The following is a 20,823-nucleotide window of genomic DNA, read 5'->3' as shown; positions in this document are numbered from 1 at the left end:
ACTACTGTGTGGCATAACATGCTGTATAAGGGATACTACTGTGTGATGCAGAATGAATAACAGATACTGCTGTGTCATGTAATGTGAATAACAGACACTACTGTATGATGTAATGTAAATAACCAACACTGCTATGTGATGTAATGGACACTATTGTGTGATGTAATATAAATAATAGACACTATTGTATCGTGTAATGTGAATCACAGAAACTTCCGTACAGTATAATGGGAATTGATGCTATTATGTTGCCATGTCCCTTTATTTTTGGCAGCATGCACTATCCCTGTTTAAAATATGTAGGGGGGAGGGGTGCACCACTGTTCTTGCTGGCACAGGGCACCAAAAAGAGGCGTTATGGTAAACCTTACCTTTGTTTACTCTCTTTCTTCGAGGTCCATGGGATCCACAGGGTTAATTCTTAACCTTTGGTATGATGGCTGGTGAAGACCAGGACTGACATAAGCTTGTGAGCTTGCCAGGATGCACTGGGCTACTCTCCCTTCATACCCCGCCCCCACGCTCAGGCACATCAGTTTTACTGACAAGCCCAAAGCAGGAGCTGAAAATCAGAGAGTGAAGGAAGGATGGTACACACAGGAAACACACTCTCACATAGAGGAGAAGGGAGCTGGTGACCAGAGAAGTAACCCATTAAAGCTAGGCAGAGGCGTATCTAGGGTAGGGCGAGTGGGGCACGTGCCCTGGGCGCCTTGGCAGGCCCAGGAGAGGGGGGCGCCGCCGGCGTCCAGGGCATCATGCCCCACTCGCCCTCGTCAACCCTAAATGTGAGGGGAGGAGAGCGCAGCGTCTCTCCCTCACCGGCAAAGTGGGGCATGTATCTGGCACCAAGTGGGGCATGTAACTGGCACTGAGTGGGGCCTGGCACTGTGGGGCATGTATCTGGCACTGTGGGGCAATGTATCAGGCACTGTGGGGCATGTAACTGGCACTGTGGGGCATGTAACTGGCACTGTGGGGCAATGTATCTGGCACTGTGGGGCATGTAACTGGCACTGAGTGGGGCCTGGCACTGAGGGGCATGTATCTGGCACTGTGGGGTATGTAACTGGCACTGTGGGGCATGTAACTGGCACTGTGGGGCATGTAACTGGCACTGTGGGGCAATGTATCAGGCACTGTGGGGCATGTAACTGGCACTGTGGGGCAATGTATCTGGCACTGTGGGGCATGTAACTGGCACCAAATGGGGCATGTAACTGGCACTGAGTGGGGCCTGGCACTGAGGGGCATGCATCTGGCACTGTGGGGCATGTAACTGGCACTGTGGGGCATGTAACTGGCACTGTGGGGCATGTAACTGGCACTGTGGGGCAATGTATGTGGCACTGTGGGGCATGTATCCGGCACTGTGGGACATTGTATCCGGCACTGTGGGGCAATGTAACTGGCACTGTGGGGCATGTATCTGGCACTGTGGGGCATGTATCTGGCACTGTGGGGCAATGTATGTGGCACTGTGGGGCATGTATCCGGCACTGTGGGGCAATGTAACTGGCACTGTGGGGCATGTATCTGGCACTGTGGGGCAATGTAACTGGCACTGTGGGGCAATGTATCTGGCACTGTGGGGCATGTATCCGGCACTGTGGGGCATGTATCCGGCACTGTGGGGCATGTATCTGGCACTGAGTGGGGCATGTATCTGGCACTGTGGGGCAATGTATCTGGCACTGTGGGGCATGTATCCGGCACTGTGGGGCAATGTAACTGGCACTGTGGGGCAATGTAACTGGCACTGTGGGGCAATGTAACTGGCACTGTGGGCCATTTTCAGTGGCCACACCCCTTCTGGTGCATGGCCACGCCTGTTTTTTCGCCGCGCACGCCTTCGGCGCGCACACATGCTTCTTTTTGTATATTTGTTTTTTTTTGGGGGGCGCCATTTTCCATCTTGCCCTGGGCTCCGAAAACCCTAGTTACGCCTCTGAAGCTAGGAGTGATAGGGTGGGCGCCCTGTGGATCCCATGGACCTCGAAGAAAGAGTTAACAAAGGTAAGTTTTACCATAACTCCTCTTTTCTTCATCGGTGTCCATAGTCTCCATAGGGTTAATTCTTTACCTTGGTAAGTCCCAAAGCAGTTGTAATAGGGAGGGAACACTCCTAAACTGAAAGGAGGACATTGTGGCCAAAGGTTGCATCCTGAGAGGCAAACGTATCAAAGGCATACAACCTAAGAAGCGTATGGGCAGTAGACCACGTAGCTGCCTTTCACAGTTGTTCAGCAGATGTGCCACGGCGGACTGCCCATGAAGGACACACGCTCTTTGTGAGCAGTAGAGTGAGCAGAGACTGTACTTGGAACAGGCAGATCCGTTTGTGTATACGCCTGTGAAATATCCATGCAGAGCTAACGTGCCAACGTTTGTTTAGTGGTGGGCCTGCACCACTTGTGGAATCCATAAAGGATGAATTAAGAATTGGTCTTCCTAATGGAACCAGTATGGTCCACGTAGATCCGGAGAGCACTGACCACATCTAATGATGCTTCCTTTTGTTGTGAGAGGCCAGGTTCCTGAAAATGGGTTCGTTAATATGGAACTTAGATACTACCTTAGGTAGATATCTTTTTCTTGTTCTAAGGATTGCCCGGTCCTGGGGAAAAATTAAAAATGGTGAGAGACATGAGAAAGCTCCCAAGTCTTGAAAATCTGAGACACTTCCCGCATGGCTGCCGCACTTTGAGTGCTGCTTTGGTGATTTATGTAGGCCATTTACAGTGGCTCTCATTCCGAGTTGTTCGCTCGCTAGCAGATTTTAGCAGCATTGCACACGCTAGGCCGCCGCCCTCTGGGAGTGTATCTTAGCTTAGCAGAATTGCGAACGAAAGATTAGCAGAATTGCGAATAGAAAATTCTTAGCAGTTTCTGAGTAGCTCGAGACTTACTCCTACACTGCGATCAGCTCAGCCCGTTTCGTTCCTGGTTTGACGTCACAAACACGCCCTGCGTTCGGCCAGCCACTCCCCCGTTTCTCCAGACACTCCCGCCTTTTATCCAGGCATGCCTGCGTTTTTCCGCACACTCCCAGAAAACGGTGAGTTTCCACCCAGAAGCACCCACTTCCTGTCAATCACACTCCGATCACTTCAACGATGGAAATTCTTCGGTCGGACGTGAGTAAATCTACTAAGTTTTGAGCAAAATACTTAGCGCATGCGTACTGCGTACCATGCGCATGCGCATTTTCGCCTTAATCACTCCGTTGCGAAAATCAGCAACGAGCAAACAACTAGGAATCACCCCCAGTATGTAACTGCGTTCTAGGTCATCAGTTTATGTTTCTATGGCCTTAGCATCCCATGATGTGGCCAAAACTGGCCTGTAAGGGAGTATACTGACTTTAGACATGCATCCAGTTGTCTATCCGGCAGTTCCTAAAGTTAGGACGGGATAGGTAGGATGGAACTTTTGAGTAAGTGTGTCACATGAGTATCCACAATAGGTGGGTTTTCCCACTGTGCACATACTCTGTGGGTAATGGGTAAAAGGAGATGAGTCTCTTAGGTACCATGAATTCTTCTGTGAAGTGGTCAGAGTGTGAAAACTCAGCTAGGACTACTTTCTGTTGCTCGCGTAGTGGATCTTTGGCAGTAATGGCCGGTTCAGCATCCTGAAGCTGAAGAAAGAATTTGACCGCCCTGATTAATGCTGTCACATTGAATTTAGATGGGGTCTCCTCATCCCCTGAGTGAGATTATGCATCAGAAACCTCAACCATGTCCGCAAGTACTGATGATTCCTCCAACTTAGAGTGTGGTGTGGAGTGTGTGGAAGGTAAAGTGTGTTTAGCAACAATAGGTGCAGGCAGTGTGCCTTGCCCATGTATCATACTTTGAAAAGCAGCAGATGAAGCAGCTAGACTCTGCAGAGATGTAGAGAATGAATCCAACCTCTGGGGGTGGATAAATGTGGCTTCTATAGCCTGATAAATAGGTTGTAGTGGCTGGTGAAAACCCATAAAGGGAGCCATTGGAGGTTGCAGTTGCTGTGGAACTGCTACAGAAGGAGCCATTGTGGGCTGCACTGATTGTGGACCAGTCCCTTGGGGAGCCAGTGTGGGCTGTACTGGCTGAGGTATACCCATAGGGGGGACCACCAGTGGAGTAGCTATATGGTATGCAATTTTAGCCAGTAACGTTGTAAATGAAGCCCATGGAGGTTCTTGTACAGTAAATGGTGGGGATGAGGTGCTAGATGGCACTAGGCAGCCCGGGCATAGACCATCCAGTGATAAATCCTGAGGTAACCCCTCAGTGTGACAGGCATTACATGCTACCAAAGTCTTGCTTTTATTAGATATGTTAACAGCAAGTAGTAAACACACACAATATGGTAGTGAGCAGCGTGTAACAGGCACAGTATGTGACAATGAACGCACACAAATACAATATTTAGTAAAGTGTGGCAGAGTTTACCCAATACCCACCAGTCATAGATAGGAAACAGGTACAGGGAAAGCAAATATATGTACAGTTTGAAGTAAGGAGAAATCAAACAGAAGCACTGGCATAAGCCACATACAATGCAGAAAATGTGTCTGCAATGGGCACTGTGATGAACTACTCAGCCTATCGAGGAGGTTGTTAGGATTCAGTGGGGGTCATTCTGACCCGATTGCACGCTGCAGTTTTTCGCAGCGTAGCGATTGGGTCAGATCTGCGCATGCGCCGGCACCGCAGTGCGCCGGCACCACAGTGCGCCGGTGCATGGCCGCCCGTCTCTACACTATGATCGCCTCTACCTGACTGACAGACTGAGGCGGTCGATGGGCGGGAGGGGGTGAAACACCGGCATTTGGCTGCCGTTTCGAGGGCGCGGTCCGGCCAATGCAGGCGTGGCCGGACCGTGCAGGGAGTGGCCAGCAGCGGCTGCGTGATGTCACATGCAGCCACTGCGGGCCGGAGAACGAAGAGTAGCTCCCGGCCAGCATGCTAAAGCTGCGCTGGCTGGAAACTACTCTTAAAGTGCAAAGGCATCGCCGCTGTGCGATGCCTTTGCACTTCTGCGGGGGGGGGGGGGGGGGGGGGGGGTCCGGCACTGACATGCGGGGCGGACTAGCCCTGTGCTGGGCGTCCCCCCGCATGTCTGAGTTCAGGATCGTAGCTGTGCTAAATTTAGCACAGCTACGCTCAACTTGGAATGACTGATGGAAATCTGCTGAGTTTTGATCAGAGATGTGTGGAAAAGGTAGGAACTGCCTCATTTGTCATAGACTTTTTACTCAGAGTTTGGAATATAAAATTATTACAATAATACAAAGAAGATATTTCTAATATATTCTTTGTATTTTTAGTATACTTTATATAGCCAAAATTTGGCGTATACGATGGTATGACAGGAAAGGCTCTGTCTCACCTGCCTGAACCTCACCGCACGTCACTAGCAGGCATGTGACAGCTAGTCTACTGAGCCCCCCTATACTTTGAGCAAATGGTGTAACGCTATGATAACAACGAACATGTTCCAGAATTCAAGAAAATAAAGAACTATCACCCTCTTTCACCAACATCCCCTTCTCTTAGTCATTCACTGAGCTATCCTAAATGTCTTCACCTCAGGCTATCATATGGGACTATTCTTTTATTATTTATAGGTGTTCGTATTCGATTTTACTTTTACTCATTGAGTTCTTAGGGTTAGGGTTAGAGTTAGTTATTAATTATTTGTACCGTGTCTTCTCTCTTTTTTGTACCACCTTTTTTTTTTACTTCTGTACCCATTTCCCCTTTTTATCCTTTCTGTACCCCATATTTTCCAATATAAACTATTGATGACAAAATAAGAAAAGAAAAAAAGACTGAAAGAGGATTCAAATCAGAGTCTACCCTGTCAACTGTCAGTAGAGCATTTGCTGTAACATTAAAGGTTCAAAAAAGTATGCCACGTAATCACAGTAAAATCTCTACTATATCAGCCTGTAAAGCATGTGTCTCCTAATCTACTATGTCATATTAACCTACAAAGTGTGAGATTTTACTCAATGCTGCAGAAAAAGGTACTCAAAAGGGTATCCGGTTGCTAGATCCACATCAAAAAGGTCTACAGTCAAAAGGTTAACCCCCAATGGTCGACATGCATTAGGTCGACAGTTAAAAAAGGTTGACATGTAAAAGGTAGATAGTACAAAAGGTTGTCAGGTTCAAAAGAATGACACAAGTTTTTAAATTTTTTTAAACTTTCATCATTTACCATCACATGAACTACAACTGGGAATAGTAACTTGCCCAAGCATGGTGAGCAGATGCGGTACATGGGGGTAAAGAGTGAAAAAAAAAACCACCAAAAAACAGAAGAAAATTGTCGACATGTCCATTTCGACCTTTTGAACCTGATGACATTTTGATTCTGTCAACCTTTTCTACTATCTACCTATTTCCTGTCAACCTTTTGACCTTATTGATCTTTTGACATTGTTAACCTTTTTCACGTCAACCATTTGGGGATGAGCTATTAACTGTAGACTTTTTAATGTAGATCTGTTGAACCATACTTACTAGAGGGTCTCCTGATTTTCTCAATCTACACTAACTAGGGTATTCAATTATCCGCAAATTCGCGGCAATTTTTCACCCGAAAATTTTTCGCAGCAATCGGACGAAAATTGCCGCGAAAACGCACCGTTTTTCAATTTTTCGCAAATTCGCTCCATTTTTCGACCTATTCAATTCCGACCAGGTTTCACGTGAAAATTCTTGCAGTGAAAAGTGCAGGTGAAAATGGGGAAATCAGCCTGTACCCCAAAAAATGCTAAACTAACATAGGAAAACAGAAGAGAAGTGTGTTAGAGATCACATTAGAGAGTTTTTGGGAAATTGTGTCAAATGGCGGTTATATGCATTTTTTTTAATGCAAAAAAATGATAGAAAGCAAGTTTTTTTGAGCAAAATAAATGCTCTCATAAAATTTGGTGTACATGAAAATGGGTATAAGTATATATTTGGGTCATTTTAGGGTACTTTAAAAAAAAGTGGAAACAGACCGATTACTCCCATCTGCAAGCCTAAAAAACACCTGTCCCACTCATAAAGCACCCCAATATACCTGTCCCATACCTTGAACCCCAATTTCCATCACTTTTTACTTTTTCACCCCAAAAATGACATGTCATTATTGGCCAATTAAAAATAATTAAAAACTTCAACGTGCCTAATTAGTCATAAAGGGGGGTGTCCCAGGAGTTCTGTACCATATCCAAACATTTTTACCTTAAAATAGTGACTTTTCCCAACTTTTCACCTGCTTTAGAGAAGGTGAAGTGAAATTAGTGAAAACATGATCACCGATAAATTTTCCAGGATGATTGAATAGGCTGTAATTGCATTTCACGTGAAAAGTCCGGTTTTTCCACCCGAAAACCGGACTTTTTACGTGAAAAGTCCGTTATCACTGCTAATTGAATATGGCCCTATGTCTTTTGGCAAATTTATTAGCTCTTTTGAATTCAGTATCACCTGTATGCTGATTATACTCAAATCTACCTACCCTCTCCAAATTTGTAACCATCCGTTTTGTGCAATGTTACTGCCACTTCATCTTGGATGCCATCTTGCTACCTCAAACTTACTGTTTCCAATAAATAATAATATTTCCACAGGCCAACAGTAGTTACCAACCTGTTGATAACACAACAATCAGTCCTACACTTCAAGCATGCTACCTAGGTGTCATCCTTTACTCTGAACCATCCTTTGTTACCCACATCAATCTGTTTCCAAATCCTGTTACACAAATCTAAAAAACATATCCAGACTATGCCCATATATTACATAAGACTCTGCAAAAACTCTAATCCATGCAATCTTTATCTCCCACATTATTATTGCAATAGTCTCCGTAGTGGTCTTCCCCTATATAAACTCTCACCACTTCACTCTATTTTGTATGCAGCTGCATGACTATTCTTCCACGCTAAATGTTCATCATCTGTTACTCTGCTCTATAAGTCCTTCCATTGGTTCCCTGTATTCTACCAAATGCAATAAAAACACTTTTACTTATACATAAGGCTATTAACCAAACTACAACATACATCTTTTCACTTATCTCTGATTATCTTCTAACTCGACTTCTCCGCTCAGTGCAAAATCTGCTATTCCCATCCACATTCATTACCTGCTCCAAATCACGGTTACAGGAATGCACAAGGTACACAGATTTAACCAATTTCTCTGAAATACATTTTTTGTCCATTTTTCAGTATTTGGGAGCAAATGGCCATCAATGGTTTTCATTTGCTATAATACATTACCTGATTTTCATTCCAACCAGCCAGATTGGACAGATGGTCTGCCAGATAATTGTATAGTATATGCCCTGCTTAATATGCAGTACTTAAGCTTGTGTATCAATTCCTATTTCCCTATAGATTGTTGACTTGAGAGCATGGCACTCTTATGTGTTTATTATTCCCCAGTCTTGATTTATGACTGTTTTGTTCCCAATTGTACAGGGCAACAGAATATGCTGGTGCTCTATAAGTAAATATTAACAAATGTAAATAAATGAAAGGAATACTACCCATTCGGCACATGGCTACTAGTCCAGTTGGGCAACTTACAGTTGTGCTCATAAGTTTACATACCCTAGCAGAATGTGATTTTCTGGCCATTTGTCAGAGAATATGAATGATAACTCACAAACTTTTCTTTCACTCATGGTTAGTGGTTGGGTGAAGCCATTTATTGTCAAACAACTGTGTTTACTCTTTTTAAATCATAATGACAACAGAAACTACCCAAATGACCCTGATCAAAAGTTTACATACCCTGGAGATTTTGGCCTGATAACATGCACACAAGTTGACATAAATGGGTTTGAACGGCTACTAAAGGTAACCATCCTCACCTGTGATATGTTTGCTTGTAATCAGTGTGTATATAAAAGGTCAGTGAGTTTCTGGACTCCTGAAAGACCCTTGCATCTTTCATCCAGTGCTGCACTGGCGTGTCTGGATTCTGCATCCCTTTGCTGAGCGGGTAGCGCCGGGCCTGCCTCCGCCGATGGTTCAAGCCTCCAGAGCCCAGCCCCGGGGGCCCACGGCCGGAGACTCGGCCAGTGATGGAGGAGATGCCGCCCCACAATGCAGGTATCGGGTAGCCTGTAGTATAGTCTCCTAGAAGGAGACAAGCTGAGGAGAAGAATCAGTGCAGAGAGGGGGGTAGGGCGGACGGAGCTTTGTCTCTTCAGGCGCGCTCCTCCCGGAGTTCGCGCCCAATCCAGGCAGCTACCCACGTTGTCAGTATTAGCGGCTTGACTTCGGCGGAAAATAGGCGCACAGGGACGTGTAAGGTATTAAATTGTTCCTCCACACTCGGGGGACACACTCCCATAGAATATGCAACTCCTAGAAGGCAGGATAAGGAGGATTGAGGTGGATTTCTCTAGCCCCTGTGCAGAGAGAAGTTAAAAAGCGGCCATGCTAGATGCCCCGCCCACCGGAAGTATGCAAGCTGTTTTTATTTTTTTCTGAGGGTGTACTCATGAGGTTAAACTTTTTGACAAGTGTCCTAAGGGATAGAAGTAGAATCTTTGGAAAGGTGCGCAATAAATAATGCAGCTACAGACAATGCAACAGAGTAACAATCCAAAATTACTCAGTAGTAGTACATGCAAAAAGATTTTGTGCAAAGTCAATGTGGCGCTCACCTACAAAACATGTTTACTTAGGTGAATTAACATACACATAAAATGTAATCACCATTCAAATGATCCATAGGGGGTAAAGTCCTAAAAACAGTGGATCGGTTTCCTTTTTCTTCCCTTCATACACGGATACAGCTCCTCCTTGAGGCAGGGGCGGATTGGGAACAAAAAGCGGTCCTGGAAAAATTTGTACTAGTGGCCCCACATGGGCAGCACCAGAGGTGTAAGGTCTAGCCGTGGGCCATGGCAGCAGCACCCTGCCCCCAAGACTTTCCAGATAGTGGGCATGTCCAGCATCAAGGGGGAAGTTAAAAGGAAATAAAATTAAATATTATGAGCACATTATATGATACACCTTCAGAATTTAGGAAACTATATAATTCTTTAGAAAGATATATTTTCTTGCTTATTACACAAACCGCGTATCCCAATCACTATTCACTCAATCTTATATGTCAGCCAAGCAGGCAGACAGAGCATACCCTAGATCATCTGCAATCACAGGCTTAAGTGGCAAAGAAATTTTTATATATGCAAATTATTTAGCATCTTATTCATTATGTCTATAAATAGGACCACATGTCCTCAAACAAAACAGGCCCCACAGGTGCGTCGGCCCACCGGGGATCTTCCCTGTAAGCCCTATGGCCAATCCGCCTCTGCCTTGAGGTATCTATGAAGAGAAGTGTCTTACCTCCCCCATGCACTTGTAGCAAGCCAGGTTCAGGGAACACGAAAGACACAAAAATATTGTGCAGATTTCCTTTTAAATACAAAAGATGTGCACTTAGTATTTGAACAATGTAAAAAGGCAAGTTACAAATACTCCAAGGCAGAAACAGCAGCCAGTTCGGTGAATCAGAACCTCTGAAGTCCCAGATGGTAAAGGGTAAGTGGAACCGTTACTCCGGATGTAAGGTCCACCAAAGGTAAGTCACCGCAGGTCGCTGTCTCAAAGAGTCCACACCAAGGGAGCCACCGCTTAACGCGTTTCAGACCTTTATTGGTCCTTCATCAAAAGCGTGGCCCTTATTGTTATTATTATTATTACCAGTTATTTATTTAGCGCACACATATTCCGCAGCACTTTACAGAGAAAATTTGCCCATTCACATCAGTCCCTGCCCCAGTGGAGCTTACAATCTGTATTCCCTATCACATGTACACACAGACACATTCACGCTAGGGTCAATTTAATATGTATAATAGGAATGGGCAATACATCCAAAGAGTGCAAGAACATTCACAGGAAAGTGCACAATAGTCTAGCAGCAAAAATGTGAACATTTAAAAAAAATAAAAAAAAATTACTAGGTCAAGAAACATTTTAATTCGAACTCACCGTTTAGTCCCTTGGGAACACGGGTGCCTAAACGGTGAATCCATCTAATCTCACACTGGGACAGTCTTTTTTCAATATCTCTCTTCCGCCACTTAGGCAGTATTTGCTGAATCCCTAAAAAGCTTTTAATATGACATTCCTTAGCATTGTGATATTTCTTAAAATGGGCCGAGACGGTATGAGTCTCCAGGCCCTTGCGTATATTATACACATGTTCATCTAATCTTACTCTTAGATACCTTGTAGTTTTCCCAACATAAAACAAACCACATGCACACTCTAGGATGTAGATAACATTTCTAGAGTGGCATGTGATAAACTCCTTAATGGGATAGGTATGCCCATTCACTCTAAAATCTGTTATTTTATGGTTTTCTGATTTCACTGATTTATACATCAAACAGTCACCGCAATGGTGAAAGCCCTTAGATCTAAAGGGGGGTACATACGGAGCGATGTTCAGCTAACTTCTAAGCAATCTAGTCATCGCTCCATGTGTAGGGGTGCCGGCGACAGTGATGCACGGCCCTGCGCGTCGCTATCGCCGGTGCTAGCAGGTTGCTCATTTCACTGCTGGGTGAAATGAACGGCCACCCGTGCCCCCCCCCCCTCTCTCAGCACATCGCGCTGTGCTGAACGGGGGGAGAGATGTGTGCTGGGGAAATCTCCCCATCAGTACGGCCCTTTATACTTTGATTTAGTTATCAATGCTGCTTTTGACAAGTTGGTCTTTAAGTGCTGGTGATTTTCTGTAAATAAAAACAGGTTTATCTGGTAAAGTGCTTTCTATAATTTTATCTTGTTTTAGAAGGTTCCAATTTTTATAAAAAACCTTTTCAATATCTTTAAATGTATTATAATGGCTAATAAAAGCCCATTGTAATTTCTCATCAGTATTTGGTTTCTTATTTTAAATTTTCGATAAATCCGTTCAATCAATCTTGTTCACCTTCTCTCTTGCTTTTTCTAAAATGGTGTTTGGGTGACCCTTTACACGAAATCAGTCAGAGACCTCATCCAACTGCTGATTACAAATCTCCACTTCAGTACAATTCCTTTTAATTCTAGTGAATTGACTGAAGGGGAATCCATCCAGCCAAACTGAATGGTGTTGGCTGGTTTTAGCTATAAAGCTATTGGAGTTGGTGGATTTTCTAAATCTTTTGTATTGAGCGCACCATTTTTTACATATACACTAAGATCTAAAAAAGTCACCTCCTCAAAACCACTGGTAAATGTCAATTTAATTGAAAAATCATTGGTGTTTAAAACATTGCAAAAGGTTAAAAGGGATTGCTCATTACCTCTCCAAATAAAAAATACATAATCTATAAAACATTGTCAGGACACCAGGTTAGCCTCCATGACACTGTTAGTCCATATGTGGTGCTTCTCCCAGTACGCCATGAATACATTTGCATAACTTGGGGTGAACCTGGTGCCCATAGCTGTCCATACCTGCTGTAGATAAAACGTTCCATCGAAATAAGAATTATTATTTAATAAAATAAACTGTATACTCTCTAAAATAAAGGATTTAACAATTTCACTTAAGTGACTTAAATTCAAGAAGTAGGACACTTCTGTTAGACCTTTTTCAATTTCAATTATTGTATATAAGGTACTAACGTCAGCACTACACAGGATATCGCCCTCTTGCCATATATAATTAGACATAATTTGTAGGACATCACCCGTATCCTTTAAATATGCGCTGGTGGTCTGTACAATCAGTTGCAAAAAAAGAATCCACCATAGCAGAAAGGTTACTCAAACTATTTTAGCCAGAGATTATTGGCCACCCTGGAGGGTGGAAGAGGTCCTTATCTTTGGATGTAGATAAATCATAGGAATTGAGGAGTCTTTTATATTAAGGAAGTCAAACTCACTTTTACTAATACTGTAGCCTTCATTTCCAAGTCTTTTGTATTCAAATCCAATAAGAATTTGCTAATTCTAGTTGTTGGATCACATTTAAATTTTGTATATGTGATTCCGTCACTGAGTTGCTTAAAAACCTCCTACATATAGCTTTCTCTCTTCCAAAGGACCACCCCTCCACCCTTATCGGCCGGCTTAATAATTATGTCCTTATTCTCTCTAAGTGCCTCTACAGCTTCAAACTCCTTCTTACTTAGATTTAAATTTCTTTTCGTATTTCCTTTCTTAATTATCCTTTCAGTTTCTTCACAAACAACTTTATTAAAACAATCTATACAGCTACCTTTTGAATTGGTAGGATAAAAAGTAGATGGAGGCATAAAAATGGATAGAACTCTAGGTCTATCGGACCGTCCTTCCTCACTTTCCTTATTTAAAAAGAATCGCTTTACAGTTCATTTCCTTTCAAATTTTTGAATATCAAGGAAAATATTAAATGCATTAGGTTTATTGGAAGGGGCAAATTTGAGACCTTTACTTAAAACTCTTTTCTCATAGTCAGTTAAAATTTTATCAGTAAGATTAAATATTTTACCTTCCGATTGACAGTCAAACTCTTTCTGACATATTCCAGTAGATTTTAATATAGAAGACTTAATTGTCACATGTTTAGCAGACTTTTTCTTCCCTGCCCTTTTCTCCCTCCTAATTGGTTTACTTGTGGTCTTCTTATTTAAAACCTGTTCTGTCTGGGGATTCTGGGGTCCCACTTTAAAAAAGGTGATGATCCAGACATTGAAGTGTCTTCTCTAGGATCATTCACTAAAGGAAAAAACCTATTATACGTACCAATGTTAAATGGACATTCAAAATCTTTATTCAATCTTACAGGGAATCTTCTAGTCTCCCACCTATTTTTTGCCTCAGGATATTTCCTACAATTAGCTGGTCTCCTTTTTTTATACTTTTAGGCATCTATATCATAATGTCTTGAACGATGTACAGAGGGAAGCTCTTCAAAGTTTTTCTGAGGCTCTCTCCTCCAGAAAGGGATTTTATTGGGAAAATTAATATTATTTCCGCTGACTTTACCAGAGCTCCTATTGGTTTTATTTTTGTCTCCAATATCAAATTTCGAGACAGAAATAACTATCTGTTCAGATAGAGAAGCTAAATTACTATCTCTTAAATATTTTTTATGTTTTTTCTCTTAGTTCTCTTGTATTTTTATTCATTTTCTGAAGTAAATCTTTTTCCATTGCTCTGAAATCTTCTAGTTCTTTAAACGGACGTACTAACATTTGCAAATGATTGATCTCCTCATTTAATTTCATCAAACTTTTCCTTCTATCCTTGATAATTAAACAAGTGAGAGAGTGAACATGAATCAAGTATCAAATCCCATTCTCTCTTATAATTCTCGTCAGATGAATCAAATGAGGCAGGTTATACAATTTTTAGACCTTTAGGGATAATCTGGGAGGCCTGATAATGTTCCAAAGTGTCAAAGAACGGTTGATTGAGTCTGCAGAGGATCACTTAATGAATCCAAATAATAGCCAAGAAAATATATTCTTAAAGCCGTAGCTCTAAGAAATAACCAACATATGGCCATATATTTCCAAAATAATTAGAGTTTGGCACTAGGTTGGCGGTGCTCCCAGAAAATAATTCAGTAAACTATTTGAGAAAATGAGAAGGATGGTTCCCGTATAGTACCGGAACCAAGAGAAAAAAGAAAGACTATATGTCTCTTCTGGGGCACACTTGTATTGATGAAAAAAGATTTGTTTTATTATCAAATTTAAAATATAACTTTTATTATTCGTCCTCCTAAAATAAGGGCTCAAAAGCAACAAAGAAAGAGAAAAGTGAAAAAATATATATAATAATATAGAAATATATACACAAATGTCAATATAACAAAACAATTACTGGCGTAGTAGCTCAATGAGCAAAAATATATATCCGATGTTACAAATAAATTTATTTTCCTATTATAGTGGCATATGCGCTATGATAGAAAATATCTCTGGAAGAAAAAGGAAAAAATTGAAAAAATTGTATGCCGGGCTCTAAATGATTCGATGATAAAATACTAATTATGAAGGATGTACCCTAATGCTTGGTTCCAGGTCCTGTGTAACTGAAAATACCTGCAGTACCAGGTATTCTCTGGTGGTCTCCCACCCAGATACTGACCTGGCCCACAGTGCTTGGCTTCCAAGATCAGACGAGGTTGGGCATACTCAGTGTGGTTTGACCGCAGGTAAATAGGTCACACCTCTTGACACCGAGAACCATATGTAGTCCGATCAAAAATGTCTGTGGGTTTTATTGGTTTGGATAAAACTACCTGCAGTACCTGGTATTCTCTGGTGGTCTCCCACCCAAGTACTGGCCTGGCCCACAGTGCTTGGTTTCCAAAATCAGGTGAGATTGGGCATAATCAGTGTGGTTTGACTGCAGGTAAGTATATCACATCTGATAATACTGGGGACCATGTGTCATCTAATTTGGAATGCCTATGAGAACCGACAAAATTCATCAACAGATACTGAGTACATTGACAAATAGTAATGCAAATACTTGGGTGAAAAACACAGTGCTATGATAAGAGTTGAAAGAGCGAATCAGGTCTATGTTTTGAAAACACTTCTGCTTTTTCATCATCTGCCCAAGCTTCGAATGAGGAAATGAGAGGGTGTCAGAACAAGACACTGAAACAGAAGAAAGTTGAGGAACACTTCTGCTGTCCTGTCATGTAGCAACCTTGTGCTCTGTTTACATAATGCCTTGCAGAGCCCCAAGGTAGTCTGAACAGGATGAGAGAGAGTTCCAGAAATCCTATATCAAAGAAATAATCAAAGGCAAGGGGTCTTCTGTTTAGGACAGGACCACTATTTTGCTGATAGGACTATTAGAAGTTAATTCTTTTGATATTCTGCAATTACTGTGTATCATTAGCAAAGTGAAAAACAGTCAGATTTTCTAATATTCTACGAAAATAGTGTGTATAATCAGTACAAAATGGAATACAATCAGATTTTAAAGCCTTTTTTCAAAAAAATGTATGGTACTTATGTGATGAAGGAAAAAAGGATACAAACAGTCCTGTGTAGGGACTGGACCTATTGGGAACCAAAAGAATGGTGAATATAAGCAAAGGTATCCACATTAGTAATGATTACTATATTCTGGACATTGGTGCCGCTCCTGCTAAAGTATGATATGGTCCTGAGAGTCCTTGATTGTCAAAAAGTGCCAATAACCTGTGCTGCATAAATCTAATCCAAAAAGTGAGATTAAGTTCCATCTATTTACTGGACCATTTTAGTCCAGTAAATAGATGGAACTTAATCTCACTTTTTGGATTAGATTTATGCAGCACAGGTTATTGGCACTTTTTGACAATCAAGGACTCTCGGGATCATATCATACTTTAGCAGGAGCAGCACCAATGTCCAGAATATAGTAATCATTGCTAATGTGGATACCTTTGCTTATATTCACCATTCTTTTGGTTCCCAATAGGTCCAGTCCCTACACAGGACTGTTTGTATCCTTTTTTCCTTCATCACATAAGTACCATACATTTTTTTGAAAAAAGGCTTTAAAATCTGATTGTATTCCATTTTGTACTGATTATACACAGTATTTGTAGAATATTAGAAAATCTGACTGTTTTTCACTTTGCTAATGATACACAGTAATTGCAGAATATCAAAAGAATTAACTTCTAATAGTCCTATCAGCAAAATAGTGGTCCTGTCCTAAACAGAAGACCCCTTGCCTTTGATTATTTCTTTGATATAGGATTTCTGGAACTCTCTCTCATCCTGTTCAGACTACCTTGGGGCTCTGCAAGGCATTATGTAAACAGAGCACAAGGTTGCTACATGACAGGACAGCAGAAGTGTTCCTCAACTTTCTTCTGTTTCAGTGTCTTGTTCTGACACCCTCTCATTTCCTCATTCGAAGCTTGGGCAGATGATGAAAAAGCAGAAGTGTTTTCAAAACATAGACCTGATTCGCTCTTTCAACTCTTATCATAGCACTGTGTTTTTCACCCAAGTATTTGCATTACTATATGTCAATGTACTCAGTATCTGTTGATGAATTTTGTCGGTTCTCATAGGCATTCCAGATTAGATGACACATGGTCCCCAGTATTATCAGATGTGATATACTTACCTGCGGTCAAACCACACTGATTATGCCCAATCTCATCTGATTTTGGAAACCAAGCACTGTGGGCCAGGCCAGTACCTGGGTGGGAGACCACCAGAGAATACCAGGTACTGCAGGTAGTTTTATCCAAACCAATAAAACCCACAGACATTTTTGATTGGACTACATATGGTTCTCGGTGTCAAGAGGTGTGACCTATTTACCTGCGGTCAAACCACACTGAGTATACCCAACCTCGTCTGATCTTGGAAGCCAAGCACTGTGGACCAGGTCAGTACCTGGGTGGGAGACCACCAGAGAATACCTGGTACTGCAGGTATTTTCAGTTACACAGGACCTGGAACCAAGCATTAGGGTACACCCTTCATAATTAGTATTTTATCATCGAATCATTTAGAGCCCGGCATACAATTTTTTAAATTTTTTCCTTTTTCTTCCAGAGATATTTTCTATCATAGCGCATATGCCACTATAATAGGAAAAATACATTTATTTGTAACATCGGATATATATTTTTGCTCATTGAGCTACTACGCCAGTAATTGTTTTGTTATATTGACATTTGTGTATATATTTCTATATTATTATATATATTTTTTCACTTTTCTCTTTCTTTGTTGCCTTTGAGCCCTTATTTTAGGAGGACGAATAATAAAAGTTATATTTTAAATTTGATAATAAAACAAATCTTTTTTCATCAATACAAGTGTGCCCCAGAAGAGACATATAGTCTTTCTTTTTTCTCTTGGTTCCGGTACTATACGGGAACCATCCTTCTCATTTTCTCAAATGTTCCAAAGTGACCACCTCCCACCAAAGCCTATTTTCCTTAATCATAACATTCTCTAATTTTTTAAAACAGAACTTAAATCCTCATCACATATATCTATTTCTTCATCCGTTTGCAAAAACGTATTCTTAATTAAATCTTTTCTTTGTTCTCTAAACGTAAACATGCTTGCTGCAATATTCCAAAAATGATGAAGAAACAAACAATAGAAGTAGAATCTTTGGAAAGGTGCACAATAAATAATAGAGTGCAGCTACAGACAAATGCAACAGAGTAAACAACCAAAATGACTCAGTAGTAGTACATGCAAAAAGATTTTGTGCAAAGTCGATGTGGCGATCACCTACAAAACATGTTTTCTTAGGTGAATCCCCTTCCGTCAATTCACTAGAATTAAAAGCAATTGTACCGAAGTGGAGATTTGCAATCAACAGTTGGATGAGGTCTCTGACCGATTTTGTGAAAAGAATTACCCAAGCACCATTTTAGAAAAAGCAAGAGAGAAGGTGGGCAAGATTGATCGAACGGATTTATTGAAAATTAAAAATAAGAAACCAGATACTGATGATAAATTACAATGGGCTTTTATTAGCCATTATAATACATCTTTTAAAGATATTGAAAAGGTTTTTTTTTTATAAAAATTGGAACCTTCTAAAACAATATCAAATTATAGGAAGCAGTTTACCAGATAAACCTGTTTTCATTTACAGAAAAGCACCAGCACTTAAAGACCAACTTGTCAAAAGCAGCATTAATAGCAAAATCAGACAAAGTATTAGATCTAAGGGCTTTCACCATTGCGGTGACTGTTTGACGTATAAATCTGTGAAATCAGAAAACCGTAAAATGACAGATTTTATAGTGAATGGGCATACCTATCCCATTAAGGAATTTATCACACGCCACTCCAGAAATATTATATACATCCTAGAGTGTTCATGTGGTTTGTTTCATGTTGGAAAAACTACAAGGTATCTAAGAGTAAGATTAGATGAACATGTGTATAATATATTCAAAGGCCTGGAGACTCATACTGTCTCAGCTCATTTTAAGAAATATCACAATGCTAAGGAATGTCATATTAAAAGCTTTTTAGGGTTTCAGCAAATACTGCCTAAGTGGCGGATAAGAGATATTGAAAACAGACTGTCCCAGTGTGGGATGAGATGGATTCACCATTTATGCACCCTTGTTCCCAAGGGACTAAACGGTGAGTTCAAATTAAAATGTTTGTTGACCTAGTATTTTTAAAATAAAAATATATTTTTTGTTTAACATGTTCACATTTTTGCTGCTAGACTATTGTGCACTTTCCTGTGAATGTTCTTGCACTCTTTGGATGTATTGCACATTCCTTAATGTATTTTTTTGTTGTTGTTGTTGTTGCTTTGGTATGAAATATATTTTAATCCTGGTATTTTTATATATTTTTTACATGTACAATGTTTTCCTATTGACTTTATTATGAAGACATTAGTGGACGTTATTCAAATCATATCTACCTTAGGGGGATATGGATTCTATTCACCTATGGTATCCTGATGAATACACTTGGATAAAGAAGTCAATACAAACGTATTGTGAATATTTATATGATTAGAAACGAGCATTGATGCTGTTTTTCGTCATTTGACCTGTGGATGGAATGCATGTGGCTACTTCTGGGTACCGGTTTAACCGCGCATGCGCAGTCCGGTGTAAACGCCGACTAGCGGCGAGGAGATTCAAATGCTGCTCATTTAGGGTAGTATAAATAGGGGAACTTTGGAGATAAGGGCCATGATCCTGATGAAGGTCTGAAACGCGCTAAGCCGTGGCTCCCTTGGTGTGGACTCTTTGAGACAGCGACCTGCGGTGACTTTCCTTTGGTGGACCTAACATTCGGAGTAACGGTTCCACTTACCCTTTGCCATCTGGGACTTCAGAGGTTCTGATTCACCGAACTGGCTGCTGTTTCTGCCTTGGAGTATTTGTTACAATGTGAACAATGTAAAAAGGCATGTAAGTGCACATCTGTTTCATTAAAAAAATTTTTTAAAAGGAAATCTGCAATATCTTTTTGCTACAAGTGCATGGGGGAGGTAAGACACTTCTCTTCATAGATACCTCAAGGAGGAGCTGTATCCGTGAATGAAGGGAAGAAAAAGGAAACTGATCCACTGTTTTTAGGACTTTGGCCCTCATTCCAAGTTGATCTCTCGCTAGCTACTCTTTGCAGCCATGCAAGTGCAGTCGCCGCCCACGGGGGAGTGTATTTTCACTTTGCAAGTGTGCAATCGCATGTGCAGCCGAGCGGGGCGAAAAAGTTTTTTGCAGTTTCAGGGTAGGTTTGAACTTACTCAGCCCTTGCGATCACTTCAGCCTGTCCGGTCCCGGAATGGACGTCAGACACCCGCCCTGCAAACGCCTAGACACGCCTGCGTTTTCCCTACCACTGCCAGAAAACAGTCAGTTGACACCAATAAACACCCTCTTCCTGTCAATCTCCTTGCGATCGGCTGTGCGAATGGATTAAATCGCTAGAAGCTATGCTGTTTGTACCTGTACGATGCGCGTGCGCACTGCGGTGCATACGCATGCGCAGTAGTAACCTGATCACTGCACTGCGAAAATCGTCAGCGTACGATCAACTCAGAATGACCCCCTTTTCCCCCTATGGATCATTTGAATGGTGATTGCTTTTTATATGTATGTTAATTTACCTACGTAAACATGTTTTGTAGGTGAGCGCCACATTGACTTTGCACAAAATCTTTTTGCAAGTGTCCTAAGGGGCAGATTCATTCGCTGTTATTTAGGTTGCACAACTTTTCACTGCAGCTTTTTGGTATTCAGAAACTAAATGGTGTGACTTTCAAAAGGAGAAATCTCAATTTTAAGGCTGGGTAATTGAAGAGTGTGACAGCCTAATAAAAGTAGGTCAGGTGACCGACATTGGAATCCCGACTGC

At 41.5% G+C, this 20,823-nt stretch overlaps 1 protein-coding gene and 4 pseudogenes across 2 annotated transcripts in view; 2 read left to right on the top strand and 3 right to left on the bottom strand.

Moving 5' to 3' along the window:
• TSNAXIP1 (translin associated factor X interacting protein 1) overlaps positions 1-20,823 on the bottom strand; it is a 485,291-nt gene that overhangs the window by 328,507 nt on the left and 135,961 nt on the right. The window lies entirely within an intron of this gene.
• Positions 15,043-15,160, bottom strand: LOC134971431 (5S ribosomal RNA; annotated as a pseudogene).
• On the bottom strand, positions 15,243-15,360 carry LOC134971253 (5S ribosomal RNA; annotated as a pseudogene).
• On the top strand, positions 17,082-17,199 carry LOC134971201 (5S ribosomal RNA; annotated as a pseudogene).
• LOC134971324 (5S ribosomal RNA) lies at positions 17,282-17,399 on the top strand (annotated as a pseudogene).

This window comes from Pseudophryne corroboree, chromosome 11 (assembly GCF_028390025.1).
Source record: "Pseudophryne corroboree isolate aPseCor3 chromosome 11, aPseCor3.hap2, whole genome shotgun sequence".
Taxonomy (NCBI): Eukaryota; Metazoa; Chordata; class Amphibia; order Anura; family Myobatrachidae; genus Pseudophryne; species Pseudophryne corroboree.
This window is presented reverse-complemented; position numbering and strand designations above follow the sequence as displayed.